The sequence below is a fragment of the Rhinoderma darwinii genome, unplaced genomic scaffold (genome assembly GCF_050947455.1).
Source record: "Rhinoderma darwinii isolate aRhiDar2 unplaced genomic scaffold, aRhiDar2.hap1 Scaffold_1058, whole genome shotgun sequence".
Taxonomy (NCBI): domain Eukaryota; kingdom Metazoa; phylum Chordata; class Amphibia; order Anura; family Rhinodermatidae; genus Rhinoderma; species Rhinoderma darwinii.
Genome location: NW_027461943.1, coordinates 1 through 19,460, shown reverse-complemented (window position 1 = coordinate 19,460; position 19,460 = coordinate 1). Strand labels below are relative to the sequence as shown.

Below are 19,460 nucleotides of genomic sequence, written 5' to 3'. Positions count from 1 at the left end.
CAATGTATTAATTAATTGCATTTAATAAATTAGCTCATTATCACACATGACTGTACAAATGCATTGTCCAACAGGTGTTGAAATAATGGGATTAAAAGGGGAGATCCCATCCGAAAGACAAAAACAATGGCAAACACAAAAAGCACTTTTGGAATCTGATTTTAGTAAACACATAAGGAAAGGGTGCACCGGTCCTGGAAATACTGCAATACCAGGTCAATGCGTGGAGTGGACAGAGCAAGCTCTATTTCCATCTCCCTGTTCTAAAAATCCATTTAATATATGGTCCCCAGATAGGGGACGTATCAGATATTAAACTGATAAGAACAGATACTACACTTGATCTTAGCCAAAAGGCCGAGAAGCGATAACCCGAACGGGCCGCGCGTTGACCGAGCCTGCCCAATACTGCTGTTCACCCCTTGCAGCGATTCAGCCTACTCCTAGGCAATTCCATGGGACCCTGCAGGCTCACACACACTCACAGCTACTAAGCGGGAGGTGAATAAAGGCCGGAGAGGAAGCAAGACAGGATTTGCTTCTTTTGCTTGCACCACAATGCAGTGCTGAAAGAGGAGGAATCGACATAAAAACGCCTTCCTGGCAACGCCCAAATGCCCTCCTGCCGTGCAAACACTGGCAGCAGCAGCAGCAGCAGCAGCAGCAGCAGTAAGTGCATGCCCACTGCCACCCCTTCTCCTTTCACACCTTGTATCAGCTTTAATCCAGTCCAGTGCTGCCTGCTGAGCAGCACTGACCAACACTGCCTGGGCCCAGGCTTTTATCTCTGAGGCCCCATTATGATGTCAGAAAGCTGGCTCTGGCTCCTGAGGTCTCCACTATGACACGTGCAAAGTTCCGTCTGAACTTTATATAAGACGGTGCGGCTCAGTCAGTCACTCAGTGTTGCCTGAGAGGGCAACACTGCAACAGCCGGCCCCCAGGCTGTCTTTTTTTTGCACAGCTAGTTGCCTCCAGGAGGCCACAAGAGGGAGACAAGGGATTGCAAAATGGAAAATAGGCATCCACCAACTTTACAGACAACTTGTTCTCCTTGCTCCTACAACCTCCATCCTTGCACAGTTTGTTATTCTTCCAGGTAACATAGTAACAAATCCAAATTGCTGCTCTCTTTGTAGGCAAGCAAGGGTTTGTTGCAACTGCAATTATTACTTCTTCTTGAAATGTAGGGACCACAGTACATTCCATCACATCCATCTAGTGTACACAGGTAGGTCCATTGTGACGGGCAGGCGGGCGGGCGGGCGGGCTGGCTGCTTTAATGGCTGTTTGCTGTTCCCCTACTCCACTCCACTATTTGACTATGGTGCTGCATCAATCAGTGGCTGGCTCAGGTGCAGCTCTTTAACCTACCTAGGAGGGAGGGCGGAGAGAAGACAAGGAAGGTGAATGAGCTGTTCCAATGTGAAATGCCGGAAACACAGAAACACAGACGACACAAAACAAGAGGTGGCAATGTATTAATTAATTGCATTTAATAAATTAGCTCATTATCACACATGACTGTACAAATGCATTGTCCAACAGGTGTTGAAATAATGGGATTAAAAGGGGAGATCCCATCCGAAAGACAAAAACAATGGCAAACACAAAAAGCACTTTTGGAATCTGATTTTAGTAAACACATAAGGAAAGGGTGCACCGGTCCTGGAAATACTGCAATACCAGGTCAATGCGTGGAGTGGACAGAGCAAGCTCTATTTCCATCTCCCTGTTCTAAAAATCCATTTAATATATGGTCCCCAGATAGGGGACGCATCAGGTATTAAACTGATAAGAACAGATACTACACTTGATCTTAGCCAAAAGGCCGAGAAGCGATAACCCGAACGGGCCGCGCGTTGACCGAGCCTGCCCAATACTGCTGTTCACCCCTTGCAGCGATTCAGCCTACTCCTAGGCAATTCCATGGGGCCCTGCAGGCTCACACACACTCACAGCTACTAAGCGAGAGGTGAATAAAGGCCGGAGAGGAAGCAAGACAGGATTTGCTTCTTTTGCTTGCACCACAATGCAGTGCTGAAAGAGGAGGAATCGACATAAAAACGCCTTCCTGGCAACGCCCAAATGCCCTCCTGCCGTGCAAACACTGGCAGCAGCAGCAGCAGCAGCAGTAAGTGCATGCCCACTGCCACCCCTTCTCCTTTCACACCTTGTATCAGCTTTAATCCAGTCCAGTGCTGCCTGCTGAGCAGCACTGACCAACACTGCCTGGGCCCAGGCTTTTATCTCTGAGGCCCCATTATGATGTCAGAAAGCTGGCTCTGGCTCCTGAGGTCTCCACTATGACACGTGCAAAGTTCCGTCTGAACTTTATATAAGACGGTGCGGCTCAGTCAGTCACTCAGTGTTGCCTGAGAGGGCAACACTGCAACAGCCGGCCCCCAGGCTGTCTTTTTTTTGCACAGCTAGTTGCCTCCAGGAGGCCACAAGAGGGAGACAAGGGACTGCAAAATTGAAAATAGGCATCCACCAACTTTACAGACAACTTGTTCTCCTTGCTCCTACAACCTCCATCCTTGCACAGTTTGTTATTCTTCCAGGTAACATAGTAACAAATCCAAATTGCTGCTCTCTTTGTAGGCAAGCAAGGGTTTGTTGCAACTGCAATTATTACTTCTTCTTGAAATGTAGGGACCACAGTACATTCCATCACATCCATCTAGTGTACACAGGTAGGTCCATTGTGACGGGCGGGCGGGCGGGCGGGCGGGCTGGCTGCTTTAATGGCTGTTTGCTGTTCCCCTACTCCACTCCACTATTTGACTATGGTGCTGCATCAATCAGTGGCTGGCTCAGGTGCAGCTCTTTAACCTACCTAGGAGGGAGGGCGGAGAGAAGACAAGGAAGGTGAATGAGCTGTTCCAATGTGAAATGCCGGAAACACAGAAACACAGACGACACAAAACAAGAGGTGGCAATGTATTAATTAATTGCATTTAATAAATTAGCTCATTATCACACATGACTGTACAAATGCATTGTCCAACAGGTGTTGAAATAATGGGATTAAAAGGGGAGATCCCATCCGAAAGACAAAAACAATGGCAAATACAAAAAGCACTTTTGGAATCTGATTTTAGTAAACACATAAGGAAAGGGTGCACCGGTCCTGGAAATACTGCAATACCAGGTCAAGGCGTGGAGTGGACAGAGCAAGCTCTATTTCCATCTCCCTGTTCTAAAAATCCATTTAATATATGGTCCCCAGATAGGGGACGTATCAGATATTAAACTGATAAGTACAGATACTACACTTGATCTTAGCCAAAAGGCCGAGAAGCGATAACCCGAACGTGCCGCGCGTTTTGCTTCTTTTGCTTGCACCACAATGCAGTGCTGAAAGAGGAGGAACCGACATAAAAACGCCTTCCTGGCAACGCCCAAATGCCCTCCTGCCGTGCAAACACTGGCAGCAGCAGCAGCAGTAAGTGCATGCCCACTGCCACCCCTTCTCCTTTCACACCTTGTATCAGCTTTAATCCAGTCCAGTGCTGCCTGCTGAGCAGCACTGACCAACACTGCCTGCGCCCAGGCTTTTATCTCTGAGGCCCCATTATGATGTCAGAAAGCTGGCTCTGGCTCCTGAGGTCTCCACTATGACACGTGCAAAGTTCCGTCTGAACTTTATATAAGACGGTGCGGCTCAGTCAGTCACTCAGTGTTGCCTGAGAGGGCAACACTGCAACAGCCGGCCCCCAGGCTGTCTTTTTTTTGCACAGCTAGTTGCCTCCAGGAGGCCACAAGAGGGAGACAAGGGACTGCAAAATGGAAAATAGGCATCCACCAACTTTACAGACAACTTGTTCTCCTTGCTCCTACAACCTCCATCCTTGCACAGTTTGTTATTCTTCCAGGTAACATAGTAACAAATCCAAATTGCTGCTCTCTTTGTAGGCAAGCAAGGGTTTGTTGCAACTGCAATTCTTACTTCTTGAAATGTAGGGACCACAGTACATTCCATCACATCCATCTAGTGTACACAGGTAGGTCCATTGTGACGGGCGGGCGGGCGGGCTGGCTGCTTTAATGGCTGTTTGCTGTTCCCCTACTCCACTCCACTATTTGACTATGGTGCTGCATCAATCAGTGGCTGGCTCAGGTGCAGCTCTTTAACCTACCTAGGAGGGAGGGCGGAGAGAAGATAAGGAAGGTGAATGAGCTGTTCCAATGTGAAATGCCGGAAACACAGAAACACAGACGACACAAAACAAGAGGTGGCAATGTATTAATTAATTGCATTTAATAAATTAGCTCATTATCACACATGACTGTACAAATGCATTGTCCAACAGGTGTTGAAATAATGGGATTAAAAGGGGAGATCCCATCCGAAAGACAAAAACAATGGCAAACACAAAAAGCACTTTTGGAATCTGATTTTAGTAAACACATAAGGAAAGGGTGCACCGGTCCTGGAAATACTGCAATACCAGGTCAATGCGTGGAGTGGACAGAGCAAGCTCTATTTCCATCTCCCTGTTCTAAAAATCCATTTAATATATGGTCCCCAGATAGGGGACGTATCAGATATTAAACTGATAAGAACAGATACTACACTTGATCTTAGCCAAAAGGCCGAGAAGCGATAACCCGAACGGGCCGCGCGTTGACCGAGCCTGCCCAATACTGCTGTTCACCCCTTGCAGCGATTCAGCCTACTCCTAGGCAATTCCATGGGGCCCTGCAGGCTCACACACACTCACAGCTACTAAGCGGGAGGTGAATAAAGGCCGGAGAGGAAGCAAGACAGGATTTGCTTCTTTTGCTTGCACCACAATGCAGTGCTGAAAGAGGAGGAATCGACATAAAAACGCCTTCCTGGCAACGCCCAAATGCCCTCCTGCCGTGCAAACACTGGCAGCAGCAGCAGCAGCAGTAAGTGCATGCCCACTGCCACCCCTTCTCCTTTCACACCTTGTATCAGCTTTAATCCAGTCCAGTGCTGCCTGCTGAGCAGCACTGACCAACACTGCCTGGGCCCAGGCTTTTATCTCTGAGGCCCCATTATGATGTCAGAAAGCTGGCTCTGGCTCCTGAGGTCTCCACTATGACACGTGCAAAGTTCCGTCTGAACTTTATATAAGACGGTGCGGCTCAGTCAGTCACTCAGTGTTGCCTGAGAGGGCAAAACTGCAACAGCCGGCCCCCAGGCTGTCTTTTTTTTGCACAGCTAGTTGCCTCCAGGAGGCCACAAGAGGGAGACAAGGGACTGCAAAGTGGAAAATAGGCATCCACCAACTTTACAGACAACTTGTTCTCCTTGCTCCTACAACCTCCATCCTTGCACAGTTTGTTATTCTTCCAGGTAACATAGTAACAAATCCAAATTGCTGCTCTCTTTGTAGGCAAGCAAGGGTTTGTTGCAACTGCAATTCTTACTTCTTCTTGAAATGTAGGGACCACAGTACATTCCATCACATCCATCTAGTGTACACAGGTAGGTCCATTGTGACGGGCGGGCGGGTGGGCTGGCTGCTTTAATGGCTGTTTGCTGTTCCCCTACTCCACTCCACTATTTGACTATGGTGCTGCATCAATCAGTGGCTGGCTCAGGTGCAGCTCTTTAACCTACCTAGGAGGGAGGGCGGAGAGAAGACAAGGAAGGTGAATGAGCTGTTCCAATGTGAAATGCCGGAAACACAGAAACACAGACGACACAAAACAAGAGGTGGCAATGTATTAATTAATTGCATTTAATAAATTAGCTCATTATCACACATGACTGTACAAATGCATTGTCCAACAGGTGTTGAAATAATGGGATTAAAAGGGGAGATCCCATCCGAAAGACAAAAACAATGGCAAACACAAAAAGCACTTTTGGAATCTGATTTTAGTAAACACATAAGGAAAGGGTGCACCGGTCCTGGAAATACTGCAATACCAGGTCAATGCGTGGAGTGGACAGAGCAAGCTCTATTTCCATCTCCCTGTTCTAAAAATCCATTTAATATATGGTCCCCAGATAGGGGACGTATCAGATATTAAACTGATAAGAACAGATTTTTTTTTTAAGTTGGCTACCCCTTTTCAGGGGTGTCAATGATTTATTTCATGATAAAAAATACAGTTTACAATAAAACCAACTTTTGTACAAATGAATAACAATAAAATCAATATTTCATTGCATTACATTACATAAAAGGGACATGGTGGCAAATCTTTATATGTTGGAGTTCCATTCTTTCACAAACCATTTATTAAGAAGGGTGGCATTTCTTTTTTTGTCTAATAAATAATAAATGTACATTTCGCTAAAACAAAGACCTAAAACATCATCAGTAGATAAAACATCGTGCTTAAAAATCAGGATGTTCCTGGCCTTCCATAGAGCTTCTTTGGCGCAATTCATCGTCTTCCACGCTATTATCTTTTGGCTCGCGGTTGGGCATCCAAATAGTCCATATAAAATATCTTCATAATTCAAGTCTTTCAGGTCTGCCATCTTTACCAAAAGAGGGAATATTTTTTTCCAAAATTCCTTCGCAAAATCACACGTCCAAAAAATGTGTCGAATCGTTTCCTCGGCCTGGCAGCCTTCCCTCGGGCAGACGGCAGACCTCGCGAGCCTCCTTCTGTATTGGAATGCCCGGCATGGAAGACATTGATGAATGCAGCTCCAGGCCAGGTCCATCTGTGTATTAAAAAGATAAAACACATTAATAATTTTGAAGATAAAAGCACTTCGTTCCTCATTAAAATTCTCAATCCTGCTGACCGTCTCACTTTCTCTTAGGTCTTTAATTAATTTTTTACTATTTTTCAGCTCATTTACATTTTTTCCCTTCAGGTTGAATAAGGTCACTATCTTTTCTAAAATCACATAGTTTATTGAGAGTTTAAAAGCGTAAGGTGAGGATAAAACAATGTTGAACCACCCAAACCTTCGCATTAAAAACCCTGTATTAAAACGTAAAAAATAGGACCAATAATGTTCTTTAAAAAGGGAATTAAAACAGAAACTGAAGAACTTGATTAAAAGAAACCTGTTAAAATTCGGAAAATCTTTGCCACCCTTCGGTTTGGATTTCATCACAATCTCTCTTTTAAGTTTCTCCATTCTGGAACTCCAAAAGAAGGTAAAACATGCTTTAGTAATTTTTTGCAATAAAACCGTGGGGGGAGGGAAAACCATACTGAGATATAAAAGCAGGGGTAAAATGACCATTTTAATAATTAAAACTTTTCCCTCCATGGTAAGTTTTCTCATGTTCCACATACATATTTTTTGATTTACCTTCTGCGCCACCATGTCCCAACTGATAAAACCATTATCGCACTCACTGAAGGAGACACCTAAAATCGTAATATTATCTGACACAGGGACGGGTATGTCTCTAAAAGCCATGCTTCCTATATTTAAAATATTACTTTTGTCGAAGTTCACCTTAAAACCGGAAGCACAGCAATAAAACTCAATTTGTCTGAGGGTTCTCTGAAGCGACAGGGTGTCCCTGCAAAAAACCGCTACATCGTCCATGTACCCCACTGCTTTAGCCTCTACGCCGCCACCCCCGGGCAGGGGGACTCCACGTATTAACTTATCGCGGCGAATTGTACACAGTAGAGGCTCTAATGCGCAAATAAAAAGCAGTGGGGACAAGGGACACCCCTGCTTCACCCCTGAGTCTAAAATCACGTCCTGTGTCTTAAAACCATTCACTAAAATTTTGCTTGTGCAATCTTTATAAAAGGCTTTAAGTGATAATAAAAATCCTTCAGGTATACCCATACGCTCTAAAACCTTAAAAAGATAAAAATGAGAGACACGGTCGAACGCCTTCTCGAAGTCTATAGATAAAATGGCTAATTTACCTCTTCTAGACCTCGTGTCCTCAATCACATCTTTTACCAGGTTAAGATTATCCCAGATGCTGCGGCCTGGCACCCCACACACCTGGTTAGAGTGTACAATGTGGGGTATTATGGCTTTTAATCTATTTGCGCACACTTTTGCCATTATTTTATAGTCGCTATTCAGAAGGGTTATTGGTCTCCAGTTCTTCAAAACTGCGATGTCACCTTTCTTATGTAGCAGGGAGACCTCACCCTTCCGCCAGGACTTAGGCAGCATCTTGGAATTAAAAACTTCATAAAAAAGGCTAAAAAGATCCTCTTTTAAAATGTCATAAAATTTGACATAAAACTCACTGGGTATACCGTCCGGTCCGGGAACTTTTCCGGCTTTAAAACTCTTTACCGTTTCTAAAACCTCCTGCTCCGTCAGCTCCTGTAATAAAAAATTCTGGGAGACAGGGTCTAAAACAGTAGTAATCTCCTTCAGTGAGTCACGCATAAAATTATGATCCACAGTTTTAACACTAAAAAGGTCAGCATAAAACTCATGAACTTTACTTAAAATACCCTGTACATCTGACACACCTTCAATATTTTTAATAATAGCCTTTTTATTGTTAATTTTTTTAAAAAAGTACCTGGAGCAGGTCTCATTCTCCTCCACATGCTGAATTTTGGAACGAAAAATGATTTCTTTGCCTTTCTGCTCCAGGCACTGAGCTATTTCTTTTTTTAAATTAGTGATGTCAGTTTTAACGTCAATTTCATTATCTCTCATCTTGTACAGGGTCTGCAGACGGGTGCTGAGAATTTTAAAAAAAGCATGTTTTTCTCTGGCTTTCGCCACGCTCTTTTTAATAAAAAATTCCTTTATTCTTTTTTTCATTTTCTCCCACCATGCACTGATGGGAGTACGCATGTCTCTCCCCCGCCTGCATTTTTGGTAAAATTCAATAAAATCAGTAAAAACCTGTGGATCATCTAAAAGGGAAACATTTAACTTCCAGGACTTCTTACACACCGGTTTATTAAAATCACGCTTTACATAAAATGATAAAAGCTTGTGATCTGAGAAAACATTAGTTAAAACTTCACAATTAAAAGGCAGTACATTCTCATTACAAAAAATAAAATCTATCCTGGAGCTACAGGTGGCGTTGCTCCAGGTAACGCCGGCTTCCTCTGGGCTGCTCCTATTACATTCTTTGTACAAATCTGTTAATTTAAAATCATTTACAATATCTTTGAGCAGTCCAGAGGTCTTATCGTAATTCCTACTTGTAGTACTGGTAAGCCGGCGTTCCCCCCTCAGGATACAGTTAAAATCACCTGCGAGGATAAAAGGCTCAGTTGTATTAATAAAAAGAGGTAACATTTCTAGCATCTCTGCTCTCTCCTTTTTGTCAGGTGAGCCGTAAAAATTTAAAAACTGCCATTTTACGCCGTCAATAAAAGCTTTAACCAATAAAATACGTCCTGGAAGAATCTCTTGAATAAAATCAATAAAAACGTTTCCCTTAAAAAGAATGGCGACCCCTGCTGATCTGGACTCGTTAGATCCAGACCAGACTGATGGACCATACTTCCAATCCTCTTTGTATTTATGGTACTTCATTGCATGGGGAATGCCGCACTCCTGCAGGAAAAAAACAGAGGCTGCCAGGCCAGATAAAAAACTGAAGAGAGCAACCCTTCTGACTTTGGACTTGGCGCCCCTCACGTTGAGGGAGATCCCCTTTATTTCAGACATCGTGGAGTTTTAATTGTGTTAGTCTTGATTTTAAAAAATAAATAATCGTGTTACTTAAAATCAGACTTGGCCTCCACCAGCAATACCAGAAATCTCGCTTGAACTCATCTCCCCGCCCTCGTCTGACTCTAGCGAGAAAGGGGATGATTCAGGAGAGGAACTACCTTCCGTGAGCGTCGAGCCAACAGCCCTCATCTCGTATACAGGGAGTCCAGATTCACACAGCCTTACCTGGGTCTCTAACGGCTGACCATATAGGTCTGTATCGGGTGGGTCCCCCAAGGGCCCCGCCGCTCCCCCCTGAGGCCGTGCAGGCCGTGCAGGCCGTTCTAGAGGGGGAGGTTGCGCACATGGCGGGGTGTCGGTTGGCTCGGGGGGAACAGTGCCCACCCTCCTCACCAGTAACGACGAGGGGGCGGTCCTAGGAGGAGCCTCACTTTGCTTTACGGACGTATCCATTTGCTCCTCCCCTGTCACCCCCCTACCGGCACGCTCCTGTTTACCCTTTTTACGGGGACCCACTTTCAGCCAACCTTCCTCTTCAGACTCCGTATCTAGAGACCCAGGATTGGGAGCAGGCCCGGCATCCACTGAGCAACCAGCACTCTGGGATGCCTCAGTTATCTCACTGGCCTGCCCCTTCTCAGCCTTACGTTTGGCTTGGCGTTTTTCCTTCGCACTGGACTCCCTTCTCTCCTCTGAGGCTGTTGGCTGTGAGGTACCTGCTTTGGCTCCAACAGACCGTACCCTTGAAGCCCAGGTACCCCGCTGCTCCTTTGCAGCACTGGCTTGTTCCTCTCCCTGAGGGCGGGGCTGGTCCGCTGGTGGAGCACGTGGAGGCGCCCCGGGTTGCTCTTCTTCTCCGCTTCGGTACCTATGAGGACAAGAAAAATACAAGTGACCAGTTTTTTTGACAAAAGTTGCATTTTTTTTCTTCTGTGCACTCCCTTATATTGTGCTCTTTGCTTCCACAGTTTCTGCAGGTGACATCGCAGTTAAAACTGGTATGTCCATAGGTACCACAAGCCCTGCAGAAGTTTGGCATCCCTGAGAAGTAGAGGTCGCCATTCACATTTCCAATTTTAAAACGAGCCGGTGGTAATCTCGTTTCTTGGGTGGAGGGGTCCTTAATCAGCGTAACTAAAAACTTCCATTTGGCGGTCCACACTCCACACTCGTTCATCACTTTCCCCAGGAGTTTGACATTTTTGAAGTAGGCAGCTAGAAATGCTGCCACTTCCATATCTCTCACATATGGGGAATACATTTTAATCACCACGAGTTTGGTTATTTCAAATTCATGCTCTACTACCTTGACTCCCGCTGCTACGAGTTCACCTTGTTTCCTCTCAGCTCGGTCCATAGCATCACGGAGTATTCCTTCTCCCATGAAGGTGACATCGTAGATTCCTCGCTTCGGGTAGTCCTGGATAGCCAAGAGCTCGTTCTTGTGGACCGCCAGCAGATCTTCCAAAATGGCGTGGACTAAAAATTTAATACCACGGGGACCGCCTCCACCCTCTGCCACGATAAATCGTGCAGAATTCTTAAGCCGGGCGTACACCGGCACCGCATCGGGTTCGCCTGCCATTAGCGTGGCCAGGTCGAACCGCACAGCTTTCGCTGCGCCCCTTGTCTTACGGAGACCAAGGGGCTGGGGGGGATCGCAACTCGTTGCTCAGGACTAAGCCTCTCTCCCAAATAGCAGCACGGGGGTGAAGTCCAGGCGAACCTGGACGATCCCCCGAGGCCGAGAGAGAGGGTACCTGAGCACCTTCTGACCAAAAACCTCCTGTATAAATACACTTGGTCTTAGCCAAAAGGCCGAGAAGCGATAACCCGAACGGGCCGCGCGTTGACCGAGCCTGCCCAATACTGCTGTTCACCCCTTGCAGCGATTCAGCCTACTCCTAGGCAATTCCATGGGGCCCTGCAGGCTCACACACACTCACAGCTACTAAGCGGGAGGTGAATAAAGGCCGGAGAGGAAGCAAGACAGGATTTGCTTCTTTTGCTTGCACCACAATGCAGTGCTGAAAGAGGAGGAATCGACATAAAAACGCCTTCCTGGCAACGCCCAAATGCCCTCCTGCCGTGCAAACACTGGCAGCAGCAGCAGCAGTAAGTGCATGCCCACTGCCACCCCTTCTCCTTTCACACCTTGTATCAGCTTTAATCCAGTCCAGTGCTGCCTGCTGAGCAGCACTGACCAACACTGCCTGGGCCCAGGCTTTTATCTCTGAGGCCCCATTATGATGTCAGAAAGCTGGCTCTGGCTCCTGAGGTCTCCACTATGACACGTGCAAAGTTCCGTCTGAACTTTATATAAGACGGTGCGGCTCAGTCAGTCACTCAGTGTTGCCTGAGAGGGCAACACTGCAACAGCCGGCCCCCAGGCTGTCTTTTTTTTGCACAGCTAGTTGCCTCCAGGAGGCCACAAGAGGGAGACAAGGGACTGCAAAATGGAAAATAGGCATCCACCAACTTTACAGACAACTTGTTCTCCTTGCTCCTACAACCTCCATCCTTGCACAGTTTGTTATTCTTCCAGGTAACATAGTAACAAATCCAAATTGCTGCTCTCTTTGTAGGCAAGCAAGGGTTTGTTGCAACTGCAATTCTTACTTCTTCTTGAAATGTAGGGACCACAGTACATTCCATCACATCCATCTAGTGTACACAGGTAGGTCCATTGTGACGGGCGGGCGGGCGGGCTGGCTGCTTTAATGGCTGTTTGCTGTTCCCCTACTCCACTCCATTATTTGACTATGGTGCTGCATCAATCAGTGGCTGGCTCAGGTGCAGCTCTTTAACCTACCTAGGAGGGAGGGCGGAGAGAAGACAAGGAAGGTGAATGAGCTGTTCCAATGTGAAATGCCGGAAACACAGAAACACAGACGACACAAAACAAGAGGTGGCAATGTATTAATTAATTGCATTTAATAAATTAGCTCATTATCACACATGACTGTACAAATGCATTGTCCAACAGGTGTTGAAATAATGGGATTAAAAGGGGAGATCCCATCCGAAAGACAAAAACAATGGCAAACACAAAAAGCACTTTTGGAATCTGATTTTAGTAAACACATAAGGAAAGGGTGCACCGGTCCTGGAAATACTGCAATACCAGGTCAATGCGTGGAGTGGACAGAGCAAGCTCTATTTCCATCTCCCTGTTCTAAAAATCCATTTAATATATGGTCCCCAGATAGGGGACGTATCAGATATTAAACTGATAAGAACAGATACTACACTTGATCTTAGCCAAAAGGCCGAGAAGCGATAACCCGAACGTGCCGCGCGTTTTGCTTCTTTTGCTTGCACCACAATGCAGTGCTGAAAGAGGAGGAATCAACATAAAAACGCCTTCCTGGCAACGCCCAAATGCCCTCCTGCCGTGCAAACACTGGCAGCAGCAGCAGCAGCAGCAGCAGCAGCAGTAAGTACATGCCCACTGCCACCCCTTCTCCTTTCACACCTTGTATCAGCTTTAATCCAGTCCAGTGCTGCCTGCTGAGCAGCACTGACCAACACTGCCTGGGCCCAGGCTTTTATCTCTGAGGCCCCATTATGATGTCAGAAAGCTGGCTCTGGCTCCTGATGTCTCCACTATGACACGTGCAAAGTTCCGTCTGAACTTTATATAAGACGGTGCGGTTCAGTCAGTCACTCAGTGTTGCCTGAGAGGGCAACACTGCAACAGCCGGCCCCCAGGCTGTCTTTTTTTTGCACAGCTAGTTGCCTCCAGGAGGCCACAAGAGGGAGACAAGGGACTGCAAAATGGAAAATAGGCATCCACCAACTTTACAGACAACTTGTTCTCCTTGCTCCTACAACCTCCATCCTTGCACAGTTTGTTATTCTTCCAGGTAACATAGTAACAAATCCAAATTGCTGCTCTCTTTGTAGGCAAGCAAGGGTTTGTTGCAACTGCAATTCTTACTTCTTCTTGAAATGTAGGGACCACAGTACATTCCATCACATCCATCTAGTGTACACAGGTAGGTCCATTGTGACGGGCGGGCGGGCGGGCGGGCGGGCTGGCTGCTTTAATGGCTGTTTGCTGTTCCCCTACTCCACTCCACTATTTGACTATGGTGCTGCATCAATCAGTGGCTGGCTCAGGTGCAGCTCTTTAACCTACCTAGGAGGGAGGGCGGAGAGAAGACAAGGAAGGTGAATGAGCTGTTCCAATGTGAAATGCCGGAAACACAGAAACACAGACGACACAAAACAAGAGGTGGCAATGTATTAATTAATTGCATTTAATAAATTAGCTCATTATCACACATGACTGTACAAATGCATTGTCCAACAGGTGTTGAAATAATGGGATTAAAAGGGGAGATCCCATCCGAAAGACAAAAACAATGGCAAACACAAAAAGCACTTTTGGAATCTGATTTTAGTAAACACATAAGGAAAGGGTGCACCGGTCCTGGAAATACTGCAATACCAGGTCAATGCGTGGAGTGGACAGAGCAAGCTCTATTTCCATCTCCCTGTTCTAAAAATCCATTTAATATATGGTCCCCAGATAGGGGACGTATCAGATATTAAACTGATAAGAACAGATACTACACTTGATCGTAGCCAAAAGGCCGAGAAGCGATAACCCGAACGTGCCGCGCGTTTTGCTTCTTTTGCTTGCACCACAATGCAGTGCTGAAAGAGGAGGAATCGACATAAAAACGCCTTCCTGGCAACGCCCAAATGCCCTCCTGCCGTGCAAACACTGGCAGCAGCAGCAGCAGCAGTAAGTGCATGCCCACTGCCACCCCTTCTCCTTTCACACCTTGTATCAGCTTTAATCCAGTCCAGTGCTGCCTGCTGAGCAGCACTGACCAACACTGCCTGGGCCCAGGCTTTTATCTCTGAGGCCCCATTATGATGTCAGAAAGCTGGCTCTGGCTCCTGAGGTCTCCACTATGACACGTGCAAAGTTCCGTCTGAACTTTATATAAGACGTTGCGGCTCAGTCAGTCACTCAGTGTTGCCTGAGAGGGCAACACTGCAACAGCCGGCCCCCAGGCTGTCTTTTTTTTGCACAGCTAGTTGCCTCCAGGAGGCCACAAGAGGGAGACAAGGGACTGCAAAATGGAAAATAGGCATCCACCAACTTTACAGACAACTTGTTCTCCTTGCTCCTACAACCTCCATCCTTGCACAGTTTGTTATTCTTCCAGGTAACATAGTAACAAATCCAAATTGCTGCTCTCTTTGTAGGCAAGCAAGGGTTTGTTGCAACTGCAATTCTTACTTCTTCTTGAAATGTAGGGACCACAGTACATTCCATCACATCCATCTAGTGTACACAGGTAGGTCCATTGTGACGGGCGGGCGGGCGGGCTGGCTGCTTTAATGGCTGTTTGCTGTTCCCCTACTCCACTCCACTATTTGACTATGGTGCTGCATCAATCAGTGGCTGGCTCAGGTGCAGCTCTTTAACCTACCTAGGAGGGAGGGCGGAGAGAAGACAAGGAAGGTGAATGAGCTGTTCCAATGTGAAATGCCGGAAACACAGAAACACAGACGACACAAAACAAGAGGTGGCAATGTATTAATTAATTGCATTTAATAAATTAGCTCATTATCACACATGACTGTACAAATGCATTGTCCAACAGGTGTTGAAATAATGGGATTAAAAGGGGAGATCCCATCCGAAAGACAAAAACAATGGCAAACACAAAAAGCACTTTTGGAATCTGATTTTAGTAAACACATAAGGAAAGGGTGCACCGGTCCTGGAAATACTGCAATACCAGGTCAATGCGTGGAGTGGACAGAGCAAGCTCTATTTCCATCTCCCTGTTCTAAAAATCCATTTAATATATGGTCCCCAGATAGGGGACGTATCAGATATTAAACTGATAAGAACAGATACTACACTTGATCGTAGCCAAAAGGCCGAGAAGCGATAACCCGAACGTGCCGCGCGTTTTGCTTCTTTTGCTTGCACCACAATGCAGTGCTGAAAGAGGAGGAATCGACATAAAAACGCCTTCCTGGCAACGCCCAAATGCCCTCCTGCCGTGCAAACACTGGCAGCAGCAGCAGCAGCAGCAGTAAGTGCATGCCCACTGCCACCCCTTCTCCTTTCACACCTTGTATCAGCTTTAATCCAGTCCAGTGCTGCCTGCTGAGCAGCACTGACCAACACTGCCTGGGCCCAGGCTTTTATCTCTGAGGCCCCATTATGATGTCAGAAAGCTGGCTCTGGCTCCTGAGGTCTCCACTATGACACGTGCAAAGTTCCGTCTGAACTTTATATAAGACGGTGCGGCTCAGTCAGTCACTCAGTGTTGCCTGAGAGGGCAACACTGCAACAGCCGGCCCCCAGGCTGTCTTTTTTTTGCACAGCTAGTTGCCTCCAGGAGGCCACAAGAGGGAGACAAGGGACTGCAAAATGGAAAATAGGCATCCACCAACTTTACAGACAACTTGTTCTCCTTGCTCCTACAACCTCCATCCTTGCACAGTTTGTTATTCTTCCAGGTAACATAGTAACAAATCCAAATTGCTGCTCTCTTTGTAGGCAAGCAAGGGTTTGTTGCAACTGCAATTCTTACTTCTTCTTGAAATGTAGGGACCACAGTACATTCCATCACATCCATCTAGTGTACACAGGTAGGTCCATTGTGACGGGCGGGCGGGCGGGCGGGCTGGCTGCTTTAATGGCTGTTTGCTGTTCCCCTACTCCACTCCACTATTTGACTATGGTGCTGCATCAATCAGTGGCTGGCTCAGGTGCAGCTCTTTAACCTACCTAGGAGGGAGGGCGGAGAGAAGACAAGGAAGGTGAATGAGCTGTTCCAATGTGAAATGCCGGAAACACAGAAACACAGACGACACAAAACAAGAGGTGGCAATGTATTAATTAATTGCATTTAATAAATTAGCTCATTATCACACATGACTGTACAAATGCATTGTCCAACAGGTGTTGAAATAATGGGATTAAAAGGGGAGATCCCATCCGAAAGACAAAAACAATGGCAAACACAAAAAGCACTTTTGGAATCTGATTTTAGTAAACACATAAGGAAAGGGTGCACCGGTCCTGGAAATACTGCAATACCAGGTCAATGCGTGGAGTGGACAGAGCAAGCTCTATTTCCATCTCCCTGTTCTAAAAATCCATTTAATATATGGTCCCCAGATAGGGGACGTATCAGATATTAAACTGATAAGAACAGATACTACACTTGATCTTAGCCAAAAGGCCGAGAAGCGATAACCCGAACGTGCCGCGCGTTTTGCTTCTTTTGCTTGCACCACAATGCAGTGCTGAAAGAGGAGGAATCGACATAAAAACGCCTTCCTGGCAACGCCCAAATGCCCTCCTGCCGTGCAAACACTGGCAGCAGCAGCAGCAGCAGTAAGTGCATGCCCACTGCCACCCCTTCTCCTTTCACACCTTGTATCAGCTTTAATCCAGTCCAGTGCTGCCTGCTGAGCAGCACTGACCAACACTGCCTGGGCCCAGGCTTTTATCTCTGAGGCCCCATTATGATGTCAGAAAGCTGGCTCTGGCTCCTGAGGTCTCCACTATGACACGTGCAAAGTTCCGTCTGAACTTTATATAAGACGGTGCGGCTCAGTCAGTCACTCAGTGTTGCCTGAGAGGGCAACACTGCAACAGCCGGCCCCCAGGCTGTCTTTTTTTTGCACAGCTAGTTGCCTCCAGGAGGCCACAAGAGGGAGACAAGGGACTGCAAAATGGAAAATAGGCATCCACCAACTTTACAGACAACTTGTTCTCCTTGCTCCTACAACCTCCATCCTTGCACAGTTTGTTATTCTTCCAGGTAACATAGTAACAATCCAAATTGCTGCTCTCTTTGTAGGCAAGCAAGGGTTTGTTGCAACTGCAATTCTTACTTCTTCTTGAAATGTAGGGACCACAGTACATTCCATCACATCCATCTAGTGTACCAGGTAGGTCCATTGTGACGGGCGGGCGGGCGGGCGGGCTGGCTGCTTTAATGGCTGTTTGCTGTTCCCCTACTCCACTCCACTATTTGACTATGGTGCTGCATCAATCAGTGGCTGGCTCAGGTGCAGCTCTTTAACTTACCTAAAAGGGAGGGCGGAGAGAAGACAAGGAAGGTGAATGAGGTGTTCCAATGTGAAATGCCGGAAACACAGAAACACAGACGACACACAACAAGAGGTGGCAATCTATTCATTAATTGCATTTAATCAATGAGCTCATTATCACTCATGCATTGTCCAACAGGTGTTGAAATAATGGGATTAAAAGGGGAGATCCCTTCAGAAAGACAGAAACAATAGCAAAGACAAAAAACACTTTTGGAATCTGCTTTTAGTCAACACATAAGGAAAGGGTGCACCGGTCCTGGAAATACTGCAATACCAGGTCAATGCGTGGAGTGGACAGAGCAAGCTCTATTTCCATCTCCCTGTTCTAAAAATCCATTTAATATATGGTCCCCAGATAGGGGACGTATCAGATATTAAACTGATAAGAACAGATACTACACTTGATCTTAGCCAAAAGGCCGAGAAGCGATAACCCGAACGGGCCGCGCGTTGCCCGAGCCTGCCCGATACTGCTGTTCAGCCCTTGCAGCGATTCAGCCTACTTCTAGGCAATTCCATGGGGCCCTGCAGGCTCACACACTCACAGCTACACGGGAGGTGAATAAAGGCCGGAGAGGAAGCCAGACAGGATTTGCTTCTTTTGCTTGCACCACAATGCAGTGCTGAAAGAGGAGGAATCTACATAAAAACGCCTTCCTGGCAACGCCCAAATGCCCTGCTGCCATGCAGATAAACACTGGCAGCGGCAGCAAGTGCATGCCCACAGCCACCCCTTGTTCCTTCACACCTTGTATCAGCTGTAATCCAGTCCAGTCCAGTGCTGCCTGCTGAGCAGCACTGACCAACACTGCCTGGGCCCAGGCTTTTATCTCTGAGGCCCCATTATGATGTCAGAAAGCTGGCTCTGGAATCCTGAGGGCTCCACTATGACACGTGCAAAGTTCCGTCTGAACTTTATATAAGACGGTGAGGCTCAGTCAGTCACTCAGTGTTGCCTGAGAGGGCAACACTGCAACAGCCGGCCGCCAGGCTGTCTTTTTTTTGCACAGCTAGTTGCCTCCAGGAGGCCACAAGAGGGAGACAAGGGACTGCAAAATGGAAAATAGGCATCCACCAACTTTACAGACAACTTCTCCTTGCTCCTACAACCTCCATCCTTGCACAGTTTGTTATTCTTCTAGGTAACATAGTAACAAATCCAAATTGCTGCTCTCTTTGTAGGCAAGCAAGGCTTTGTTGCAACTGCAATTCTTACTTCTTCTTGAAATGTAGGGACGACAGTACATTCCATCACATCCATCTAGTGTACACAGGTAGGTCCATTGTGGCGGGCAGGCGAGCGGGCGGGCTGCTTTATTGGCTGTTTGCTGTTCCCCTACTCCACTCCACTATTTGACTGTTGTGCTGCATCAATCAATCAATCAATCAATCAATCAATCAATCAATCAATCAATCAGTGGCTGGCTCAGGTGCAGCTCTTTAACTTACCTAAAAGGGAGGGCGGAGAGAAGACAAGGAAGGTGAATGAGGTGTTCCAATGTGAAATGCCGGAAACACAGAAACACAGACGACACACAACAAGAGGTGGCAATCTATTCATTAATTGCATTTAATCAATGAGCTCATTATCACTCATGCATTGTCCAACAGGTGTTGAAATAATGGGATTAAAAGGGGAGATCCCTTCAGAAAGACAGAAACAATAGCAAAGACAAAAAACACTTTTGGAATCTGCTTTTAGTCAACACATAAGGAAAGGGTGCACCGGTCCTGGAAATACTGCAATACCAGGTCAATGCGTGGAGTGGACAGAGCAAGC

General features: G+C 46.6%; 10 non-coding genes across 10 annotated transcripts; all 10 read right to left on the bottom strand.

The window, feature by feature from the left end:
• Nucleotides 1-178: 178 nt before the first annotated feature.
• On the bottom strand, nt 179-369 carry LOC142698930 (U2 spliceosomal RNA). Its single transcript, XR_012865851.1, has one exon. It is a non-coding gene; the product is annotated as a U2 spliceosomal RNA (small nuclear RNA).
• Nucleotides 370-1,652: 1,283 nt separating this feature from the next.
• LOC142698917 (U2 spliceosomal RNA) lies at nt 1,653-1,843 on the bottom strand. The gene has a single exon (XR_012865840.1). It is a non-coding gene; the product is annotated as a U2 spliceosomal RNA (small nuclear RNA).
• A 1,274-nt stretch (nt 1,844-3,117) lies between these two features.
• Nucleotides 3,118-3,308, bottom strand: LOC142698926 (U2 spliceosomal RNA). The gene has a single exon (XR_012865847.1). It is a non-coding gene; the product is annotated as a U2 spliceosomal RNA (small nuclear RNA).
• Nucleotides 3,309-4,420: 1,112 nt separating this feature from the next.
• On the bottom strand, nt 4,421-4,611 carry LOC142698922 (U2 spliceosomal RNA). The gene has a single exon (XR_012865843.1). It is a non-coding gene; the product is annotated as a U2 spliceosomal RNA (small nuclear RNA).
• Nucleotides 4,612-5,874: 1,263 nt separating this feature from the next.
• LOC142698929 (U2 spliceosomal RNA) lies at nt 5,875-6,062 on the bottom strand. The gene has a single exon (XR_012865850.1). It is a non-coding gene; the product is annotated as a U2 spliceosomal RNA (small nuclear RNA).
• A 6,605-nt stretch (nt 6,063-12,667) lies between these two features.
• LOC142698977 (U2 spliceosomal RNA) lies at nt 12,668-12,858 on the bottom strand. The gene has a single exon (XR_012865893.1). It is a non-coding gene; the product is annotated as a U2 spliceosomal RNA (small nuclear RNA).
• Nucleotides 12,859-13,996: 1,138 nt separating this feature from the next.
• Nucleotides 13,997-14,187, bottom strand: LOC142698923 (U2 spliceosomal RNA). The gene has a single exon (XR_012865844.1). It is a non-coding gene; the product is annotated as a U2 spliceosomal RNA (small nuclear RNA).
• A 1,118-nt stretch (nt 14,188-15,305) lies between these two features.
• LOC142698921 (U2 spliceosomal RNA) lies at nt 15,306-15,496 on the bottom strand. Its single transcript, XR_012865842.1, has one exon. It is a non-coding gene; the product is annotated as a U2 spliceosomal RNA (small nuclear RNA).
• A 1,125-nt stretch (nt 15,497-16,621) lies between these two features.
• LOC142698965 (U2 spliceosomal RNA) lies at nt 16,622-16,812 on the bottom strand. The gene has a single exon (XR_012865882.1). It is a non-coding gene; the product is annotated as a U2 spliceosomal RNA (small nuclear RNA).
• Nucleotides 16,813-17,920: 1,108 nt separating this feature from the next.
• On the bottom strand, nt 17,921-18,111 carry LOC142698952 (U2 spliceosomal RNA). The gene has a single exon (XR_012865871.1). It is a non-coding gene; the product is annotated as a U2 spliceosomal RNA (small nuclear RNA).
• Between the last annotated feature and the right edge of the window lie 1,349 nt (nt 18,112-19,460).